The following is a 16,804-nucleotide window of genomic DNA, read 5'->3' on the forward strand; positions in this document are numbered from 1 at the left end:
TTTGTACTTAGTCTGAAGTATGTGCTTTCTTTCTTGGGATAGAAATCGGGATCTACAACCCTGGGTTTGAGGTGAGAGGGATGGCGGGAGAGTGTTGGGATCTATGAATTCTGGAAGTTTTGTGTGGATATATAAATAGAGGAAGGGAAAAAATGCCCAAATTTCAAAACCAAACAGAACTCATATGGTCTGACCAAAACCTGTCCATGGATCCCCTTTTAATATACCTGACCTTTCACCTTCACCAACACTATCCATATTCCATCTGTCCTTCAGGTAGTGGTCTAAAATAGTTTTCTTTGGCAAGACAATGGTCTAGATCATTCCACTCCCTCAGAGATCTGCAGGGACTGCATTGCCTATATTGATAAAATATACTCCCTTGCCCTGTGATTAAGACCTGTGCATTCTGGCTCTGATCTGATCTGCCTTAGCTCACTTCATTTGTCCACTGGCTCTCTCCACTAGTCAATGGAAGCCCCAAAGCTCTTCCCTAAGCTGGAGCTGGGCTGTGGAATAGAGCTGCTGGCAGATTGGTGCCCTATGAAGCTGTGAATGCTGTGGAGACTTGATTACCTCCTAACTGCGCTGACACTGGTGAATGGCATGCAGTGGAGATGTCACTGAGGCAACCAGAAGGAATGTCAAGCACTCATGATGGACCCATGTTCAGAGGAGAGCCTTTGAAGTTCATCTCCATGATGACTCTTCAGGAAGCAAGAGATCTGTGGCTGCAGCCTGACTTAAAATCCTCAGGTGTGTTCTTGGCAGAGAGTACCTGGACACTACTGGGCACCAGGCTACAAGGACAGAGCTTCTTGCTTCCCCATATTATGGACTCTCTGAGCTGGGAGAGCTCTTCTGTTGGATCTGATATTGAGAAATAGTTATCCAGTCTCTGCTGGAGGCCAGGGAGGTGGAGGGTGGGGAGGAAAGATGGGATAAGAGATGAGCCACAAGCGCTTGTCAATGCAACAATCCTCTGAGGACTGGGAAGCCAGCCCTGGTGCTAAGCCAATATGCCCCTCCGTAGCTCCTCTGACTGTCCGCTAGGGTCAAGAAGGATGGTGCAATGGCCTCTTTGCCTCCTTGACCATTTTTCTTTCCTTTTTGATGGGGGCGGGTATAGGGATGAGGAGGCCTGTGGTGCTGTTAACATCAACAAATGGGGAAACTCTTTTTTGGAAGAATGGGCTCCCGGGGAAGTAAAAACTGTCTGGGACAGGGCAGGGGCAGGGTTCCAAACCCCACTTCATGTGGAGCACTACTCCTAGAGCCTGAGTGTAAGAAACAGGAAGGAGCTAGGGATGGCGAGCTGGGAGGGCAGGAGCCTGTGGACCCCTGAGCTTCCAGCCCTACCCAATCAATCCTGAAGCCCCTGCTTCTTTATTCGGAGAAGGTGGAGAGCAGCCCCGAATTCTGGGGATCTCCAGGGCAGATGCACAGCTGGACTTGCCTTTCTCACAGGCTTAGCCTGGCCAGCTGGGTTGCTTCAGATCCCAGCCTGCCCCTCCATGAGGGCCTTTGGGCTGAAACAGTGTCTCTGAATTTCACTTTTCATCTGGTCCGGCTAAGACCACCTCCAGAGCTGGCCTTGGCCTTCCCTGGGGGTGGTTACATGAGTGTGTAGAAAGAGTGCTCCAGTTTGGGACCCCAACACAGACAGACTCCTGGTGACCGTGGCTGAGTCACTTCCAGACTCTGGCCTTCACGGTCTCCTCTGTCCAGTCAGAGGCTGAACCCCATGACCGTAGAGTCCTTTCCAGATCAAAGTCTGTGAATCTCAGATAAAAGAGAGAGCCTTGTAGATACTGAAGGCAGCAAAACTTCCTCTCCACAAAATTCTGAGTGGGCAGTTCAAGTATCACTTAGGGATGACCACAACTTGGGGAATGGGTTCTCCCCTCCCTGGAGGTCTTCAAGAAAGAGTGAAGTCAGTCTAAGGATAAGCATTTATTATGCACCAGGGCTACACTAAGCTCTAGGTTTACAAGAGACATAACCACCCCTGCTTTCTGGAAAGCTCACAAATCAGCAGCTACCTGCAATCCAATGAAGGATGGATGGGAAATCATGGACAAAGAGAAAGGACTAGAATGAAGAGAAAGGAGGAAAGACTTGCTGTGAGAAGGTGGGATTAGAACTTAAAGGAAACTGGAATCACAGGGAGATAGAGATGTGGAAGGAGGGTATCCCAGTCACAGAGGGAGAGCCAGTGGAAATTCCTGGGCTTGGGAAAGGGAGATAAAACAGAGTCAGGATTGCCCTTAGAGAGTATGTGACAGGAAATTCTGTGAGCAGATGGACAAGGGTCCGAAGGCCATTTTATGCCTGAAACTGTGACTCTGACGCCTATTTTAGAGATGAGACTGAGTGGGAGAAGGGAACATGTACCTTGTCCATAACACCAGCTTGTTTGTGTCTAGGCAACATGCCAATAAGTGAACAATTTCTTTCCAATTGGCTCAATCTCAGGGACACTCCTGACATGTGATGGACAGTGTCATCCACATCTAGAGAAGAAACTATGGTGTTCCCTTTGTAAAACTTCTTTTATGTTTTTTCTTTCTTTGTCATGATTTCGCCCCTTAGTTCTAATTCCTCTTTCACAATAAGACTAATATGGATTTATGTTAAATTCAAATGTACATATAGAACCTATATCAGATTGTTCATTGACTCCCCCGTCCCTGTGTCAATGAACAGAGTGGTAGAAAAATGTGGAACTCCAAAAGCTTGCAAAAGGATGAATGCCAAAAACTTTTTGTGAATATAATTAGAAAACCTCAGAAAAAAAAGAATTACTCAGTCCTGAGTCCTTCATCTATTGGACATTTCATCCAGTAGACTTGATGGTAGACATGGTAGAGCACCTGAGCCCTGAACTTCACACATTGGCAGTCCCTACTCCCTCCTACTGACTGGTTCCCCCCAAAGTCTCCATTCTTCATTTTCAGGCTTCACATCTGACTGTCCCATACTTTTTGTACAATAGTACCACACTGGGGACCTATCCCCTTTTCAGCTCCCTTTTTATTTTGTTTTTTGAAGAAAAAATAATTTATGGACTAAAACGTGCATTTTTATAACACAAAACAATAAAAAGATGATTGCACATGAAATTGCAAATCCACTTTGCATAACTTGCTATTCTTTTCAAATATATAATAAAATTATCATGTAAATTTGCTTTTTTTCTTCCCACCCTCCTCCCACCTCCCATCTCAGAGATGACTACCATTAGACACAACTAGGTTTATGTATCAATGTAAAATTATTTTAAGCCTACTTTTTCTCCGGCTGCAGAAAGCATCTTTCTTCCTATTTCCTTTATTTTAATTTGGAGATTTATACTAGATAAAATGACATTTATTTAAAGCTGTCCTTAAAACAAAATAGCTGATACTCTGTACGATATTCTCTTGTTTCTGCTCATTTCACTCTTCATTATTTCTTGCAAATCTTTCCATGTTTTTCTATGTCATCAAGTTCATCCTTTCCTGTAGCACAGTTTTATTTATGGTCATATATCATGACATGTTCAGTCTTTCTAGGTCATTTCTCATTCCCATGCAAAGTTATGTGTTGTTTTCCTCCATTAGAATGTGAGCTCTATGAGGAACTCTGCTTCTTTCAGGTTGTATTTGGATTCCCAGCATTTAACCCAGTGCCTGATATCGGGTAATTGTTTAATACATTCATGTTGCCAACTCTACTCTCTTCCCTCTATACATTGGCAGGCAGAACAGCCCCTCCCCCTTTTTCTTTTTCTCTCCCCTTTCCTAACCCTGCCCAATGCTCCAGTCTTCCTTCCACAGACCATTTCTAATTTCTCCTGGCTTTCTCTTGTTTGGACACAGTTATTCTCATGATGTATCCCTCATTAGATTCTAAGCTCCCTGAAGGAAGGGACAGTCTTTCTATTTTTATTTTGTTTCCCTCACATATAACAGAGTGCCTGGCACATCCTAGAACCTTCTTAATTATTTATAGACTGTCTGACTCACCAGTGATTTCTAGATGGTGGTGAAACCCTGGTGGTCCAGGACAAAGACTCTTGTAGAGTCAGGGAACCAGTGTTCCAGTGCCACCATCACTTATTCCCAATGGTTGGTCTGGAGACTGGCCAGGAAGGGGGCCAGAAGAAAAAGCTGGGCAGAGGCAGAGTCTGGGTTGGCATTATGTCCAACATCACTTCTGCTCCTCCTTCTAGCTCTAGGGGAAGGAGAAAAGGGTCAAGAAGGCTTCCAGAGGTCCTTGTGACCTCCTCCTCAGGAGGTCTGTACCTGCAGCATGCACGGGGATGTGCCTCTATATGTGTCTACATACATGTGCACATTTGTGTCCATCTGTGTCCCTGAGGTTGCTGATGTTCTCCTATGGAGAACCCTTCTCTGGCCACAACTTTTATTACTGTGGTTCCTACCCCATTCCCAAATCTGTTTATTTAGTTCCAATTTTACTGAGTCTTTTTCTTCTTCTTTTTAATGCAGCGGAGCCAAGGATATATGACCCAGCTTTCAGAGGACCTGTTCAAGAAAGGTGAGTATTTTTATCCATTTTACCCCTGTTATGTGTTACTGGCCCCTTTTGGGGGCCACAAAGCCTATGGTTTTCTTCTCATAATAATGGTTTTAATGAGATAAAATGCACAGGATTGCAGAGTAAACCAATTATCACATGATGTTTAAAGATCCCAGTTCATCAGCCCCAGGTTAATACCTCTTGTTTAACAAAGCCCATGTGTCATGGGGTGTGTGTGTATGTGTGTGTGTGTGTGTGTGTGTGTGTGTGTGTGTGTGTGTGTATGTGTGTGCCTTTTTCACTACTTACGTCAATGAATGCAGAATTATTTGGACTGTTCAAAGGGTAATAGATCCAGGCATTTCTGCCCAAATGTCATTTTATACACAGAGAAAATTTAGGAGTCCTGACTGTGTGGAGAAAGGTTGCCTCCCTCTGAGGCCCCCTGCTATTGAAATAAGTGGTCAAAATCAAAGTGTGGTGGTGGGGAGAAATGAGCAGGGCCTATTTCACAAGATCCTGGATTTTAACTTGGAATGTTCCAAACCTCCCATTTTACAGATGAGGAAACAGAGGCTCACAGCCTCCCCCATCCCCACCCCCACTCCCAGGCAGAATTTGAACTTGTCCTTTGACTCCAGGGACAGGTTATTTTGGTGGCATTATTATTATTCTGGGTTAAGATGTTGCTGCTCTTATTTACATGAATTAGTGTATAACAAGCCTTCATTAAGTGGTTGCCATGTGTGACCCAGGGGAGGCCCTGGGGAGATGAAGGTAGTCAAGGAAGCAGGTTCTTCTCCCAGGACCTACTTAGGGTATGGGGCTCTTCATGGTCTATTTCATGGTTAATCCCAGAGGACTGGCTCCTTTTTTTCAAATCATTTCTCATTTATTCCATTTCCACCATGTGGATCTAGTCTCTGCAGCCTCCTGGGGCCTCTGGAGATGAGACATGCCCCACAGTAATGATCAAAGTGAGTTCAGGGGAAAAAACAGATGGAAGGTGCCCCATTTCTGATTCTCAAAAAATGAGCAGGTCTGGGTTTTATGAGCCCTGCACTGAGGCTGGGGGTGGAGAAGGGGTGGCAGGAAGGGTGTAATGGTGGAGACTGGCAGCCCCAGCATGGCCTGAGTTCCTGCCAGCCCCTTTATGAGCAGGTAATTTACTTTTGCCAAGCTCTTTTCTCGGTGGCTTTAGCCTCTGAATGTCTGTCAAAGAGCAGAATCATTGTGAGGGAATGTGGAGTGCACATTAGGGCCTCAATATAAAGTTGTTTGATGGCACCCTAATGCCTCCTCTCAAAGTTGGAGGCCTGGAGTGGGGAAGGATTTTATGGGGCTCCTGGGACAAAGTCATGTCAAGAACATGATTCCCCATTGGGGAGGTTTCCAGGCTCAGGATAGCTTCTCCTGTGAAAATGAGACTGAGGGACATAGTCTGACCATCTCCCCTCCCACCATAGGGCTTCCTGTAATAATGCCTAACACTTGTGGAAGGAGAAAGACTCTGTCCTGCAAAATCTGACTTCCCTTAAAGACTTACAGACAGATTCTTGTCTCCTAGTTTGGATGAAAATGGAATCTTTAAATAGATACTCAGCTTCCTTCAGATCATCAGGCTACCTGGGATTCCTGCAGAGCAGGCTCCAAGGGGATGGAGAGTTGGGGAGAAGAGGGGCAGAGAAGAGGTACCCCATTAGCTCCCCTGGGCCTCAGGGCTGGAGACCAAGGCAGTCTATTCACTCTAGTACATGACTGTGCATTGGAAGGCTCCAGACCTCTAGTTTCTGAGATGGATGAACTTCCCAGCTGGGTCCCCATTGGAAAGAGTTTGTTGACTCTGTCTTGGTTGGCCTATGTGGGATCATGGGGAGATCATGGGGCTGGAAGCCAAATAAAGGAATACACAATGCTGAATTTAAAATAAGAAAGTCAAGAGTAATGGACTTTTTTTCTGAACCCTAAGGATAGAGGTGATCTTAAAAGAGATCTCTAGAGAGAGATAGTGTAGTACAATGGTTAGAGCACTCATCTTGACTTCAAATCCTGCCTTGGACACTCATTGTTGATGTAAGCACAGGTCAGTCCCCTGACTCTTCCCTGATTTTGGGTAGTACTGAATCCAGAGCTTGCATTTGAAGTTGGAGGTCCTGCATCTGAATCTGAGCTCTGTCACTTACTCCCTGGCTCTTCTTGGGTGAGACAGTGGACCCCGAACCTCAGTTTCCTGATCTGTACAATGACTCTAGACCTACAATCCCCCTGTGAGATCTTCTCACATTGATTGTCATTCAAATGTGAAAGGACTATGCAAACAACAGTTATAGTCCTTGGCTCTACTTGTCTACACTTTTACAAGGGTTCAGAAGGCTCTAAAGAATGAAAGGAAATCCAGCTAAATATGTTCTGAATGACTCATTCTTCAGAAAGCCAAGGCAAATTGGAAGGGGTGTGTGTGTATGATTTCAATCTGACATCCACTTTCCTCTTTTAGAATGGAACAAATGGTTTTAGATGATCAATTATTTATCTGTTTAGCTGCTCTCAACAGAAAAGTGGAGAACAATCATCTCATTAATATTCACAACCTGTCCTTTGTACAAACACATTTTTCAAACTAGTTACTGAATATATTTTCACCTTTTATGTGTGCACATCAGGGAAAATAAAAGGAAGGACCTAAAATGATTTCTCTTATGAACAATGATATTCAACTTAAGAAACAAAACTTAAAACCCAAAGATGTCTAATCCCACACAGTTGACTTGGTCTATCAGGGACCAAGGATAGAGACCAGGAGTGGTCTCTTGGACCTTTCCCAAGGTCCAAGGGGGAGGATCACTTCTCAGAGATGTTAGAGGAGTGGACTTTCTTTTGGGTTGGGTCCCTTACATTGTTGAAATCCTTCAGGTAAGTATTAATAGACTTTAGACCTAAGTGGAAGCCTCAGATGAGGAGTTGGCTCCTTGATCAAGCACCATCTCACAATGGGGGTCAAGGGAGGGGAGCTGGAAAACTACCTTTTCTAGGTGAAAGTTCAGAGAGAGGAAAGAATTTGGTCTCTGACAAAGAGGTGACCCTTCTTCTTGCCAAGACCATTTCTTTGTAGCCCTTATCCCATCCCCTCCCATCTTCTCCAGCATATAGTATCTTCATCATTGCCACCCCCCCCAAGTTCTCCCTATCTCACCGATCCTTCTCTGCTGGTTTTACTCATGTCCAAGTCTCCTCCATCTTTAAAAACCCATAGCTAGAATCTACCAAACCCCCGGCCTTGCCACTATCCAATATCTCTCCTCCCTTTTCAGTCAAACTTCTTAAAAAGCTGCCTACAAATCCTTGATGTTCACACTCTCAACTCTTTGAAATATAGTTTTTGACTTCATCACCCAATTGAAACTGTTGCCCCTGAATAATCACTTGCCAAATTTAATGGTATTTTCTCAATGTCCAAACTTCTGGACCAATCTGTGGTATTTGACACTATTGTCTACTGTCTCTTTCTGAACATTCTTTCTTCTCTGGGTGCCCCCTCCCACTGCTTGCTGACTCTTCTGCTTCCTTTGTAAGCTCAATTTACCATACATTCTAAATAGGTATGTTCCTCAGATATATTTTTCTTCCTATATTTTCTAGGTAGCTTGGTTATCTCTTTGCATCTCTATGTAGATGTCACACACATGTATGGAACATATTTACATGCATATGTAAACCCAATGCATGTATGCATCATCACATACATCTGTGTGTAATCATACACAGATGGGTCAGCTCTCCAACCACTCTCCTAAACTATTGCCTATTAGACAGTTCAAACTGAATGTTCCAGAGATTTCTCAAATTCAACATATCCAACACTTAACTTCTGCATCTTTCCACTTCCCCAGTTCTTTTGGAGACACTGCCATTCTTCTAGTCCACTGGGTTCATATCCTTGGCATTTTTCTGGATGCTCTCCCTCACCCCACCTAGGCTATCCATCACTGGCTAACCCTTGCCTTTCCTCCCTCCTAACATCTCTTGCATCCTAGCCCTTCTCTCTAATCATCCAGCCCCTACCTGAACCCTTCCCTCCCTTTAGCACTGATCTGACCATCAACTCCCCTATTCGGTCACTCTACTGGCTTTCTGTTGCCTATCAGAATTCTTCCATCATCAGCTTCAGAGTCCTTCTGCTATTCCCCTCCTCTTTGGAAGTGACTCCTCTGGTCCTCTAGGATCCAGCCCAAATGCCTCTCTCTGTTCCTCTTGGGAGATGCTCCCTCACCTGGCCCCATTTCTTTCATGGCTACCCTCCTTCCTGTCTGTAATACACTCCCCTCCTCACTATTGATGTTTTCAGGTGCCATCCTCTGCATCAAGTCTTCCCTCCCAGATTACCTTGTGTTTAACTGCTGTGTGGATGTTTGTATTCATTCACTTCATATTCATGTATATTCTTTTGTGGCCTATTTAAACTGTCTGAATCTTGGTTGTACAGAGTAGTTTATACATTAATGCCCCATTAGATTGCAAGCTTCTTCAGGGCAGTATCTTCCTTTTGCCTTTCTTTGTATCTCAGTGCTTAGCCCAATTCCTGCCTATGTAGGTGGGCTAACAAATGCTTATGGATGGACCAGAAAAGATTCTGTCAGGTTGTGGTGAACACTAACTAGGAAATTCTTCCTGGTGTCCCACCCAAATCTATCATTCTGCCCTCCTCTATTACTTGTCAAATCTCTGGCTTCCCCATCTCCACTCCCAATTTACTTTGGTCTTTAAGTCTTGGTGTCAATGAATCCTTTCAATTCTTGCTTCCTATTGTCAAGTCAATTCAGTTGTGTCTGACTTCATGACCTCATTTGGGTTTTTTTGGCAAAGATGCTGGTTTGCCATTTCCCTCTCCAACTCATTTTTACAAATGAGAAAACTGAGGTGAAGTGACTTGCCCAGGGTCTCACAGCTCATAAGTGTCTAGATTCGACTCTGGACCCAGTGCTCTGTACCCCCTGGCACTCCCTAGCTGACCTTTTGCTTCCTGATGTTTCTTAAATCTCTCCCCACAAGCTCCCATGTGCACCCCTCCTCTCCCCTTAACCTTAAATTTGGTTTGGAGCATTAGAACCTTTGTCAGAGGCTTAGTGAGGTGGAACTTCTTTCCCAGGTGTAGACCACAGGTCAATTGCTAAGGGCTTACTGGGTCAGAATCGGGCCATCCTGTGTCCAGAGAACTGTAAATCGGTGACCTACTTTGGCAAAGCACTCGATGATTCACATCTCATGCAGGGCCCCACTTGGTGGGCACTCCATAAATGTTCATTGAGTTGAAAAATAGATTCAACTAGTTCAGGGCAGAACATACAAACAGCTTTGAAAAACACAGATGCCCATTTTCTATTAGCAAAGCCACTTAGGCTGATGCTTAATCTTAGTGCCTGGCATCCCTGATATTTTCTAATTAATGAAGCAGCCTTTCAGCAGAGGTTTGAGGTGAGAACTTGGGGTCCCCATACCTTATAATGGAGCACCAGTGCTGGATGATTCATTCAACACTAGGAAATCTTCAGTGGGTATTCACCAGAGAAAGCCTCACCCTCCCCTCCTCTTCCCTTCTGGCCTGGCTCTTAGTTATGAAGGGGCTGAGAGAGGGGCACTCCAGTTGCAGGCCATATGGGTATGGGCTGGGGGTAGTTTTGCAGCAGTCACAGAAAATACTGTATGATGAGATACCAGGACAGATGTCTTTGGGAAAGAGGAAGCATGCTTTCCTAGCATATGAACAGCCCCACTTGCCCCACTCTGGTTAGAGCTCTGTACAAAAATGTCATGCCAGACATTGTGGGAAGTTATGGAGGAAGGGAGGCAAAGAACTAGTCCCTCTCTTCACTCTTCACTAATCTATTGAGAGACATGGGGAAAATGACAAGTGTAATAGCAGATGCTCAATGCAGGTCTTTCGGATCCTGAGGCTGGTTCACCACCGACTACACTTGTAGAGATGAAAAAAGGAAGATTTTAGAGAAGTTAAATCTCTAAAGAGACCTTTGAACCTTCATTTTATTGATTCTAAGCCCAACACTCTCTGAAGTTTTCTTGTGTGGTTTATGTGATGGCTCAGACACAGCATGCATGAACAAGTATGTTTCTCTCTGTGTGTGTGTGTGTGTGTGTGTGTGTGTGTGTGTGTCTGTAGTAGAACCAGTCCCCATCAGTTTTATTTGACTGGGACACAGGGCCCAGGTGGGGTCTAGCAGGAGATGCAGATATTGATGGCACATTTGGAGGATGTTAGGGAGACCTTACAAATGGAGATGAATGGTGAGTCCTGGGACGGCCTGGGGAGGGACTGTGGTCGTCCATTCAGGATAACTCCAAGTTTCCTAAACCTAGATGTTAAGGCTTCTTAGGATTCTGTGTTCCCCAGAACACTAGCTGCTTCACTCATTCTGGGCTGGAATTGGTGTTGACCTCTCCAGGGCTGCCCCTTGCTTCCTCTCCTGGTGATCCCCATTCCCCCAGACACTTATCTTGGACTCACCCAGACCCTGGAGTGGGCAATGGCACCTGGACAGTGACAATGATGTTCTCATGGAGCTTTGGCATCACAAAACCATTAGCAAATTGGAAAGTGGGGGAATCGAAGGGACAATCCTAAGAAGCAGCTTCTTGTAAGGTGCAAGCAATCAGGGAAAGACTGGAGCAAACCCTCCAACTTCTCAGGGTGTTTCAGTGCTTCTGCACTCTGAATCTGCTGGCATTTGGATGCCTTTTTGATTCTACAAGGAAAATATTGGGTTAAAACAGTGTATTTCTTCATGCTAAAAGGGAAAAAAAACCATTTAACAGACCATTATTGACATTAGATAAAGATAAGGAGAAAAAAGCCCCCCAAATCCCAGCTGTTTGTATTTTCAAAAATCTTACTGTACTTGAGGATTGTTGTAAAGATGCTCCTTACTTGTGATGCTTTGCCTATTTAATAAAGAATTCTCTATCTATATACAAAGAATGAAGATCTGATAAGCCATGGTTGGGTTCTCCCCATGATGACTTTCCAGCAATCATAGAAGAAACTTGGACTTCTCAAAAGACTTTCTTGTTCTGGAAGGAAGTAAACATACACCCCTGGACTCCTGCCTCTTCCCAGGGACCCAGATCATTCTTGGCTAGAACCCTTGTTCACCCATCACTAAAGCATTCAAAGGGGTTTCTTCTCTCTTCTCCTTCCTCTAATACCATTAAATCAACCATCTAGGTTGTCCTGTTGCTGTTTCTCTATACTTTTTAGTAACATCATGGTGGACATTGGCATAATTCTGCACATCTAGCCAAGTTTGGAGTGGGAGGAATAGATGCTTCCTGTGTCCTGGAATGGTTTTCATAACCCTGATACCAGATATTTGTAGAATGATCCGATGGAGAGGACTTTAGGGGCCAGAGTCGAAGTAGTTAGCATCTGAGGCAAAATTGGAACCTAAGACCCTTGGTCTTCCCTTGCCTTTCTGGAAGATTCCCTCCTCCTTCCTTCCTTCCTCATCCCCATGTCCAGTACAGCTAGTTTATACCTGTCTTCTCAGAGTTAAAAATTTGCCCCCAAATCCCATTTTGGTAGTTCTAAAGCAAAGACAAAGGCAGAGTGGTCCAGCTTGGCCTGGGCCTGGGTCTGAATTTCAGGTCATTCCTTCAGGCCCTTCTCCTCCCTCTTCCAAACCTCACAAGTTCCTGGTTCCTATTTTTTTCCTATAAAAGAACACTTTTTTCCCCCAAAGGAGAAGGCAGGTCTCACCTGGAGGCAGTTGACTGATCCCCAGGCCCATGGAACCTGGGACAAAGTGAGCAGCTTTGTTTTGATATTAAATTATATTGAAATGATAAAAATAATGGCAAATGAGGTTAGAGTGTAAGCTTCTTGAGGACAGGTTGGCCTCTTTGGCATTTGTACACCAGCCCTTAGTATGGTGCCTTCAGCATGTTCCTCACTTCATTAATGCCTATTGATTGATTAAGAGCACCACAGTTCAATTTCTGGAAGCTGGATCAAGACTTTTCCTATTGGGCTAATAAAGCCTTCATGGATAGAGCAGGCCACGGGGGGTCCCAAAAGTCTTAGGGAACCTTCATCTAAGTGAGTGAGACTTTGGGACATCCTGTATGTGCTTCACAGGGTGTATGTTTCTGTACATAGTATCGTCATTTCAATCTCCACTAATCCTATGGGGTGCTAGGGTATTACTGGTGCCATTTCACAAATGAGAGCCTGAGTCTCAGAGGGCAGGATTTGAATTCATAAAGCCTTCTCTGGACTCCAAGCCTAATGGCATCTAGACATCCCATGGTCTTTTGAGTTAGTTGGTGGCAGAAGTCACCTTCTTCCCAAGCCCAGAAAGGAGGCTTCTGTTGTGTGACCTTTAGAGATTCAATTGTTTATATTGAAAAGTACCCAGGGAGTCATGGTGCTTGATGATTCAGAAACACCAGCTTCCATCTCTGAGGGCTTGAACTTCTTGAATTTCAAATCACGGCAGATGAGATGATTTCCATGCAGGGAGGATCCCCTGATCTGTCTGGCAGGTTGTCTCCAAGTCCCAACCAGCCGTAGTCCATAGCTAAGTGAGTGGGAACTGCTCTCACCATTACTTAACCTTTGTTTCCATTCATTTGGAGATATTCTTCGCTATATGTTTAGGCCATACAAACACAAATCCCCTGAGGGTGTGTGTGTGTGTGTGTGGCAGAGGGAAGTTAAAAAACCACCATAAAGCAAATGATAGATCAATACTGAGTCATTGTTGTCCTTTATTGGCCTCCAGTCTCTTTCCTCCCTCATCCATCCTACACACAGCCTGCTGTCCCTAAGGCACCTGTGTGACTGGGGCATCTCCTACTCATGAGATCTTTGTGGTTGTCCATTGCCCCTTGGATAAAATACTACCTCCTCAGCTTTTGACAAGGAAAGCCCTTTGCCATTTGGCACTAGCCTGTTTCCAAGATGGAGTAGAAGAGTTAACCCTTCTTCCCTCTAGTCTTCAGATAATCCTTTCCCCTATGTATTTTATCTGCCACTTCTGTGTCTTTGCCCAGAGTGCACTGTCCCTTCACATCTACCTTTTGGAAGCCCCAGCACCCTTGGAGGCTCTGTTCCTATACCACCTGCTTATTCTTGCACTTCCCAATCTTCTTCCTTGCCAGCACTTTGCAATTCCTTTGTTTTTAGATTGTATGTCCTCCTCTGAGAATGTTCCTGCTCAGGACTGGACAGCCTTAATATTTTTATGGCCCATGCTTCTAGGGGGCAGTGATAGGCACTTGGTTTTCTGATTCACAGACCTGGGGTTTCATTGGCGTAGAGAATTTAAGGACTCCATCTACCAATGGCAGCCAGCAGCTGTCTATACCTTAGAGCATTGTCTAGGCTCATATGATCTGTAATGGCAGAGCTGGGGCTTGAATTCAAGATCTTTCTGACTCTGATACCACTTTGCTATCCTCCATACCATACTGCCTCTATTGGAATCTGGCTGGTGTTGATTACAGACTCATTGATTGGCCGATTATTCCAGTCTTTATTAAGCTATCCAATTGATACATAGAAGGGAACCAATATTTTCCTGAAATGGTAGAAAAAAGGTGCCCACTACTTTTCCATTGTAGCTCAGCAGAGAATCCTCATAGAATTCCAGGATCAGGATAAAGCTCAGCTTTTACCCAGTCTGGCCCATGCCTGAACAAGAATATTTTGCACATTTATGGTCATCCTGTCTTTGGATGAAGATGTCTGATGAGGGCAGAGGGTAGGAGGATTCTCTGGAGGAACTGAAGCAGTTTAGCCCAGTCAATGAGAAGCCTGGGGAGCTGTGCAGACATGACTGAAGTCTTTTAGGATTCGAAAAGCTGTCTTTTGGAAGAAAGATCTGATTTTTCTGATCAGCTCCAAAGGGCAGTAGTAGCAACACTGATGAGGCTGTTGAAACTTAGATTTTGACTTAATATGTGAAAAAAGTTTTTTTTCCATCAAAATATTCAGTAGAATCTAAGCTTCTTGGGAGCAGAAACTTGTGTCACATTTTTTTGATTTCCAGCCCCTAGCTCAGTTCCATAGATAGAGTAGGTGCTTAATAACTTTCTGCTGTGTTTGTTGCATTGAATTCTATCAAACAATTTAAATTTTCTGAAAGTGGAATGGATTGCTTCAAAAGATAGTAAAAAGGGAGACATAATTGGAAACTAGATGACACTGGTGGGGGATATTGTAGGAAGAAGCACTATTCAGGCATGGATTGATTGGGCTGGATGACTCCAGAGCTGCCTTCCAACCGTGAGATGCTATGATTTGGAAACATCTTCTTTTATTCTTTCAATAGTGAAGGAAAAAATGACAGCCACACAAACCATCTTCATGAAAGGACAAATCAATATTTTATTTTCATCCTACTCAAACAAAAGGAAGAGAGAAAATCTTGACTCTTCAACACAATATCCTTAGAGTAATTGGGAGTTGGTGATTTTTGTCACTTCCATCATTTCAGACAATCCGACTTAAACATTTCACAGTCAAGTCTTTTATCCTTCAAAATCCAAGTTCTGATTCTTGGGCTTCATGTGAATAGTGACCTTGGCACTTTACTTCCTGGATGTAGAAATGTTAATAGGAATGTAAGCTTCTTGGGGCAGGCATTATTTCATTTTTGTCTTTGTATTTCCTCTGCCTGGCTCTTGTGCATAGCAAGCCCTTAAATAATGTTTGCAGACTTAAATTAAATTGACTTGAATTTTTTCATGCATGTTTTATATCAATGTGGTCTATTTAGATGATTGACTTATGGATCTGAGAATACCAGAGTGGGCATCAATCATGGGGACTATGTTTGCTTCCCTAACCCCCACCCAGGAAAGCTTATCTTTCTCAGTGCCCTCTTTCATTTTAGAATATTGTTAATGAAAGGTTTGGGAAGAGGAATGAGCCTGATAAATAATTCATGTGATATCTTGACTGACATGTGGGAGGTCATGTTAAATTATAAAAATGGTAAGATAGAAAAGCAAGATACTAGCAACACTAGACCATCAAATCAACCCTGAAAGACAATTATGGTTCCAGTATGAATGGGCTTTTTCCATTCACATTCCTCTAAAGTAGGGATTCTTAGTATTGGGTGGATGAACCTTAAAACAATTTTTATAATAATTTCCATATTAGTGTTTTCTGTGTTTTTAATGTATATATGTATATGTGGATAGAGATACAGAAAAAGAAGACAGATAGATGGTTCACTTTCCTTTGTATTTTGTCTTATATATTTAAAATAATTTTTTTGAGAAGGTTTCCTAGGCTTACCCAAGACTATCAAAGGGGTCTATGATACACAAAAAAAGGTTAAAAACTCCTGCTCCAGAGGAAGAATACCAGACTAAGGTCCTTGTAAGCTTGAAGATAATCCATTTCATAAACCCTTTGGTGGATTAATGTGTCTCAGTTTTTATGGGTAGGATCATAGTCTTTAAAATATTTAGGGAATAAAGAGATCATTTTGCCTTTTTCCCAGATGAAGAAAATAACACACAGAGAATATAAATGGTATGCCAAGTTCATATGGGTCTTAAGTTGAAGAATCAGAATTTGACTACAGGTCCTCTTAACTCTAAATCTAGTGTTCTTTCCCTATACCATATGACCTTCCCTAAAGGGAGGCTGAGTGATTATGTCTTTCTGGAAAATTCTGGATCCCAACATGGGCACAGACAACATGCTGATATGTATTTCAAAGTATGATATTTGTTGGTCTTGAGCATGGGCTGACAATGGTACTAATGCTTTTGGGGGCCTGTTCTGTTTGCGTTTTCTCTCACTGTTTATCATGCCCAAACTTCTTTTCTATTTAGAAGTGACATAGCAGGAGAGTGGGCAAACACTTGGCTTAGAACCAAAAGACCAGTATTCAGGGAGGATTTCACCACTCATAGGCCTACTCTTACCAGTCACTTAAATGCCTCCATTAAGTCTTGTCATCTGTAAAATGGGATCAAGATAATTTCAGTGTCTGTCACAAAGATATGACATGAGGATTAAATGAGATTAAAGGATGGCAAGTGTTTGTAGCTTCAGGGTAGGAGCTATAGCTACATGGATCACTAGTCCTACTTTGGTTAGGGAACTTTCATGTGGCAATCTTGCTGTGATGACCCCTGGAAACAAATTTTGAATGTTTTAAAAATGTGAGAAACAAGTCATTGTTTCACTTTCACTCTGCAAAGAGTGACAGAGCATCTCCTTCTCCCCACTCCCCTTCTTATCTTTGAT

General features: G+C 43.5%; 1 protein-coding gene across 4 annotated transcripts in view; it reads left to right on the plus strand.

Moving 5' to 3' along the window:
• The window catches only part of SLC44A5 (solute carrier family 44 member 5), a 380,222-nt gene that overhangs the window by 209,791 nt on the left and 153,627 nt on the right, over nucleotides 1-16,804 (plus strand). For all 4 annotated transcript variants that reach the window (XM_074221155.1, XM_074221159.1, XM_074221156.1 and 1 more), the window contains one exon: nucleotides 4,494-4,542. The gene's annotated coding sequence lies outside the window, so the exon portion shown is untranslated. The remainder of the gene's footprint in view (nucleotides 1-4,493; nucleotides 4,543-16,804) is intronic.

Source organism: Macrotis lagotis, chromosome 2 (assembly GCF_037893015.1).
Source record: "Macrotis lagotis isolate mMagLag1 chromosome 2, bilby.v1.9.chrom.fasta, whole genome shotgun sequence".
In the NCBI taxonomy this organism is placed as follows: Eukaryota; Metazoa; Chordata; class Mammalia; order Peramelemorphia; family Peramelidae; genus Macrotis; species Macrotis lagotis.